General features: G+C 38.7%; 1 pseudogene; it reads right to left on the reverse strand.

The window, feature by feature from the left end:
* Positions 1 to 512: 512 nt before the first annotated feature.
* Positions 513 to 1,212, reverse strand: LOC139006774 (large ribosomal subunit protein eL15-like; annotated as a pseudogene).
* Between the last annotated feature and the right edge of the window lie 5,643 nt (positions 1,213 to 6,855).

Raw genomic sequence — 6,855 nt, forward strand, 5'->3', positions numbered from 1 at the left:
AGCAGCAAGCTAACCTTCGGATTGGAGCATCTGCCCCTTGGTGGTCAGTGCACGCCATAGTGAGCGGTTGAGCAGCCTTAATATATCATTAGCATATTACACTTTGGTTGTTAGGTTTTTCTGCCATTCAGTCTACTTGCATATTACCCTTTTATTATATAGGATAATCATTGAGAAGATAGGATTACTTACCTTTAGAAATATGAAATTTTGGGTTTGTCTGTAATGAGAGATCCTTAATTATTTTTCATTTCCCTGTAATATTTTTTCTTTGTCAAAAGCCTCTTTTGGGGCTTCTAGTTTAAAAAAGGAATATTTATTATTTGAGCTGCATCATTAAAGTAATAGAATGTTCTAGCTGGAAAGAATCTGCAAGTTTATTCAGTCCAGCGTTCTTATTTTACAGAATGTTTCTTTAAGGTATAGAGCAGTGAAGGCGAACCTTTTGAGCTCGGCGTGTCAGCATTTTGAAAAACCCTAACTTAACTCTAGTGCTGTGTCACATAGAGAAATTTATTTTTTTGACTGTCCTAAATTGTGTATTAGGTAAGGATTTTACAAACATTACTTATATTAGCGGTAACGGTGGAGCTGGAGAGTATTGCGCCTTCGCCAAACTGCACGGGGAGAACCACCAATAGAGCGGTGGAACTTGTGGTCCTTCCCAAGGCCACGGCTCTTGCGGCCCGCAGATGTCAGCCCTCGCATCTCCCTGTGCTTGTGGACTGGTTTGGTGATCCACTGGGTGTCAGGATTTCTTCTGATAGCTTTATGGAATGGATCAATGAGAATAACCTCAAAGAATTTGTACGTGGAATCTTCACCGACCCAGTAAGAATTCAGGACTCTCAGAGCCCCACAGTGGCGTCCAGCTTGCTCCTCGGCAACAGACTGAAGACTTCGAGCAAACTTCAGCTGGTTAACGCGGTGATGGACAGGCTTGCCTTAGGTCGCACCCATAGGAACAGGGCGCTTGCGGCCACCCCGAGGCACACGAATCCGATATATGACGTAACCTTGCTTGGCCTTGAAGCCCAGCTTACGCGCTTTGTCGGGCGGGCCTGGTGGGGCAGGGCGAGGCCCTGTGGAGCGCCGAAAGCTGGCGGTACTGCCAGCAGCGCACCAGGAGAAGGAAGCGCATTACATCCAACTGCTTCTTCCTCCATAGCTCCTGGATGTACTTGTAAGCGCCCATCTTGGTTTACCTGATGGCTGCGGCCAGACGGAAAGCCATATAGAAATTTTTTGATATTTGCAACCATAGTAAAACAAAGACTTATATTTTTGATATTTATTTTATATATTTAAATGCCATTTAATAAAGAAAAATCAACCAAAAAAATGAGTTCGCGTTTCACCTCTGACACGCATGTCATAGGTTCGCCATCACTGGTATAGAGATTAAGAAACACATTTACTAAGTTCTCATAGCTGGTTAGTGGTGGAGTTTGTACTAAATGTAGTTTATGATCCTGGTTTTGTGATGGTTCAGGTATCTCAGCTGTCTTTTCACAACATGAGGATAAAGAAATGTGTTGCCATAATATTTTATATTTAAGTACCAGGAGAAGAAAGTTAAAAAAAAAGAAAAGAAAGAAAAAGGAATAGAAGCAGAAATGGAATGGGATCAATTTCTTTATTTTGTTTTGTTTCTGTTGTTCTAGTGAATGGTTTCACCATTGTGGAAGTTATGAATGTGCTTCTAAAATTTACAAAATGGACATATTTATTGTTGCTTTCTTCAGAATACATTTTGATTTTAATTAGATATCTGTGCTAGTATTTTAATTGAGAAATAAAAATTGTTTTAACCTAGTACAGTTAATATGAGTGTGAATTTCTATTATTTTTCCTAATGACATTTAATATTCTGGTACTATCTTTTTAAAAAAATCTTTATTGTTTAAAATATTACATATGTCCCCCCCTCCCCCCATTGACCCCCTTCCAGCCTGGGCCCCTTCCACCTTTCCCCTGTCCCAGGCCTTCACCACCCTATTGTCTGTGCCCATGGGTTATGCATATATGCATACAAGTTCTTTGATTGATTACCTCCCACCCACTCACCCTCCCCGACCTTCCCTCCAAGATTCCACACTGTTCCACGCTTCCATATCTCTGGATCCACTCTGTTCATCAATTTATTTTGTTAATTAGATTCCATATATGAGTGGGATCATGTGGTACTTGTCTTTCTCTGACTGACTTATTTCACTTAGCATGATACTCTCCAGGTCCCTCCATGGTACTATCCTTTAAGTTACAGATTAATTTAAAATTCTTATGTCAGTTTGGTTGGCTGAATATGATAGTTGTTAAGAGTTAAGGTTCTGGTATGATTCTTGGTTAACTCTGGACTCAGTATTTACAAATTTTGTGACTTTAGACAAGTAATGTGACTCCTCTCTATAATTCTATGATGAGGATTTAGTGAGATAGTTTATTTAAACCATTTAGCCTAAGCTTAGAAAAGGGTTCACTGTGTGTCAGTTGTTCTTATTGTTATGAGTCATAAAAAGTCAAGTTCTCAGTAAAAATAATAGTTGTTGGTGGTCTCCAGAAATTACAGGAATATTTGTCAAAGCCAATAAAAAAAAAAATTTTTACATTTGTGGAATGGCCTAAACCAGTTTTGATATTGTTGTTACCACTGCTGTTGCTAGAAACCAGATTTAGTTTATGGGTCTTGGCTGTCAGATGAATGGAGCTGAGAGCCAGTTTTGTATAAGCAGGGCCCAGGATTCCTGGGAGTGTCCGGAATGTGAGGAGGTTGCAATGTGCGTTAATGTTGCAAATCTCTCTTCCTGCCAGGAGTGACATGATCTGGAGAGCTTGGCTTAGCCTGGGTATCCCACCCAGTTGGAAGCAGGACAACTGTGAGACAGAAACAAACAGCCTGGCCCTGGTGAAACAAACCACTGGGGGAGTGTGGGAGGGGGGTGCGGAGAGCTTGCTTGAACAAGGAAGAAGTTCGGTCAGAGAAATATTAAAATAAACCCTGGAGTAGATCAATCACATGGGATTCCAACTGGAGAAGATGGGATAACATTTTTGAGATATGAATCCATTTTTTCCTGACATTTTTCATTCTCACTATCCTTCCTCCTGAGCTCATCCTCCACCCCTGCCCCCTTTGCAGACTGAACCTGGTTGGCACATGTGCGGACAGATGACACTGAGAACCAGATTTTACCACCCTTCCCCCCACTTTGGTACTGAAGAGCTTCTCTGATTGGAGATGCACCCTGGAAAAGGGAGTGGGAGTCACTGGGCTAGGCTGAGATTGCTTAATTACTTCAGGGACTTTCTACTCGAGTTGAAATTTAGTTGTTAGAACAAAAGAAATAATATTAAATTCTTGAACATCTGAGTTTGCAGATGAGATTAAAATGTAAAACATACATATATTATATATTTTTTCCAATTGAATTGCTCATTTCTATCCAAATTAGACATTAGGTAGAATATTTTAAGAAAGATTCTTATTCTTGCAATACTTGTGAATAAGGAAGTACAAAGAAGTACAATGAAGAGTTTGCTGCTGTTCTCCATAATCATAAAACCAGTATTGATACCATATAACTCTGTTTGAAAACAATAAACCCTAACATTTTCTCACTGAGCTAAATTAAATCTCTACCTGAGGGATAGACCTTTCTATTTATTCTTTCAACAAACATTTATTGAGCACCCATTATATGTCAGGCAGCATGCCTCACACTGGGAATATACTGACAAGAAGCATACATAGTCCAGGGGGAGGGACTGTATGCAAGCAGATAAGCTAAGATTCTATGTGAAATAGGACCGATGGGAATATGGTTCTTACAAGTAATTTTCACATAAGTTTACTTGATCATAGATTCAAGTGGAAATTAAAATATCTGTAATATCAGGATACTGAGAGCACCGCGGACAAGTGAGTTCTCATTGGTTGATCTGGTTTGCTAAGTCAACGTATAAGATCTCACCTCTCAATTACTTACTCAGCATTCCAGTACATTTATGGAACAATGGGTAGTTTTAGAAGCTGCCAAGCAGATGGGTAAATGGTAACTGACTTAGGAGATCTAGGAAAGTTGAAATGCAAGCTAACTAAAACTGCGTCCTGGAAATGCTCTCAGGTTGAAACCACAAGCTGCTTCCGGAGGTGAGAGTGTAGCGTGGGACTGAAAGCAGGAGAATAGGCTGACAGTGTTGCTGGAGGAGCTCCCACTCCTCCTTACTCTCACTCTGCCCCAAGCAGAAGCCTGGAGGTGAACTGGTTGAACCAAAAATGTAATGTTCGTGGAGATACAGGATCCAGTTAAGAGCAGTTATGGAGGTATCATCATAAAAATGAGATGTGCAAGTCTACATCCTGAAAAATGAGACCCTGAGAACCCTTTTCCATGGGGTTCTTAATATCCGGAATACTGCAGGTCCAAGTTATATTCGTCATGCAAGAGATTGTAGGAGTCTTCTCTGGAGAAACATGGGCCATAAAAAAGGACCTATAGATATTGTCAGTCCTATAGCTCTTCTGGGAAGATGGGGGGAAGGAAATGTCTGCATGTGAGGCAGTGGTATAAGGGAGTTAAATCCTATACTTTTTTAGCATGTAGTCATTTAGTGAGAAATCAAGATATATCACAATAAGCATGTTAATTGTTTTTACATAGTATTAGAAATATAGAGATAACTCCAGAAGATGATGCTAAAGTATTTGAAAATGGATTTATCCATTTTGTTCCTCCTATCAGGGTTTAGGAGTGCAGCGAGAAATGTATTACTTTATAAAAATAAGAAAATATATAAAGACAATCGATACAGTGCCATGGAGTCAAACATATCTGGATCCACCTTTTCTACCCGTGAGCTCTATAACCTTGGTCATGTTGCTTAAATTTTCTGAAACTCAATTCTCTCCTTGGTGAATGAGTCAGGGGGTGGGGTGGGGAGCCAAGCACATAGCAAGCATTCAGTAAACAATATTTTATGGTTATTTTGAATATTAAATGAAATAATATATTTAAATACTTAGCATGTTACTCAATAAAGCCCAACTAATACCATTATGAGAATGCTTTGTGAAAGATGGGAAGAAAATCAACTCAGAGTAAGAACAGGAATAAATATTTGACTGCGAATACACATAGGCACAGACATGCACACACACACAGAGTAATACAGTATAATACAGTATATAAACAGAAGGAGAAGTGAATGAGGGATAAGCACATTATAAGGGACAGTTCTATTTGTCCTTGATGTTTAAGTTAAAAGAACCATGTTCAAAGGAACAGCCAATTCTAGTTAGAAAGATGTAGGGAGATAAAGTTCCTAAATAATCTTCTGTTGACTCACCTTAACTCTGCTTTGTGGAACAAGGTGACATAGTAAAGGATTTACTGAGTACTTACAATGTGCAAAGTACGGGCACTAATTTCAATTATAAAATTATATAGTCATTATACTTAGTAAAAGTACTTTCGCTTTTATGCTTTCACTTTATTTTTATAATTGCCTTGTAAAATAGTCAGGGTAACACTTTACAGTTGGCTTTCTTAGGAGGTAGGAATTGGGAAGAGTGGTGAAAATAAAAGGAAACTATAGAAGTTGCTAAATATTAGCATAGTTATAGAAGCAAAATAGAGAGAATAACTTTGTTATAGGTGCCTATTTTATAACTCAGTGTGACAATTTGTTTATTAAATTTCAGTGAGAAATACAACTGCCAAATGAATCAAAATACTGATATCACCTGGTTAGCACAGTCGCCCCCCTATAGAAAATATTTCCATGGAAACTCAAATTGGTTAGTAGAAATTCAATCAAAACATACTTAGGGAATTATCTTAAGGGCTGATATAATCAAATTATGACAGCTGATGTCCCCCAATATACCATAAGTCTGTATTTTCCAAGCCACCAGAATGTCCATGTTAGCTGGCCAAGTCATCTTCATCTCTGGGTGGTGCTGAGAGTATGCTGACAGAATTGTATTCTTTGACTTCATGTAGATCATCTGGTGATACTTACTCTCTGGATATATTTCAGTACAGCTGGGTAGGTTAAAGCCTTCTTTTATATCAAGTCACATTCCAGGCATGTCTTCTTGATGAATATTACATATTTTAAATTACAATGTGAAAGCCCAGATTCTGTAGGGATTAAAAATGAGTAACATATCCATATGGCTTTTTAAAATATTCTTATAAGTGCATTAAAAATAAACCCCCAAATGAACTTGAGTTCATTTTGATAAGAATGAAGCTAAAGATGATTTATCTATTGGATTAAATAAATATAGTATTGGAAGCATAGGTGCCAGTGTCAGAATATAGACTGCACAGTCTGTGTAACTCTTTATGTTGTGTGTACATTTAAGATACTATCAAACTCTTTTTTTTTTTTTTCCAATCCTTACCTGAGGATATGTTTTCCATTGATTTTTAGAGAGTGTGGAAAGGAGAGAGAGAAGTGTGAGAGAGAAGGGCAGAGGGTAGGAGAGAGAAACATTGATGTGAGAGAAACACATGGATTGGTTGCCTCCCCCAGGTGCCCCAACTGAGGTGGAGATCAAACCTGCAACCCACGTACATGCCCTCAACTGGAATCAAGCTCTCCACCCTTTGGTGCACAGGCTGATGCTATAACCACTGAGCAGCCGGCCATGGCAATTAAACCCTTTTAATCACTATCCTTATGTTAGAAGCTTTGTTTGTCTTAGCTAGTGAAATGTCACTTCAACAAAACCAAAGGAACTTTAAAAAAAAATACCCACATGCTTAGAAAGCAGAAAATAGCAAAATGTGGGAAGGAAATCATCTTTGTAAAGAAAGGTCAGCACAAACATATGGATCCCAAGTGAAA

The sequence above is a fragment of the Myotis yumanensis genome, unplaced genomic scaffold (genome assembly GCF_028538775.1).
Source record: "Myotis yumanensis isolate MYYU_CA2020_CCGP unplaced genomic scaffold, mMyoYum1.0.hap1 SCAF_1, whole genome shotgun sequence".
Classification (NCBI taxonomy): Eukaryota; Metazoa; Chordata; class Mammalia; order Chiroptera; family Vespertilionidae; genus Myotis; species Myotis yumanensis.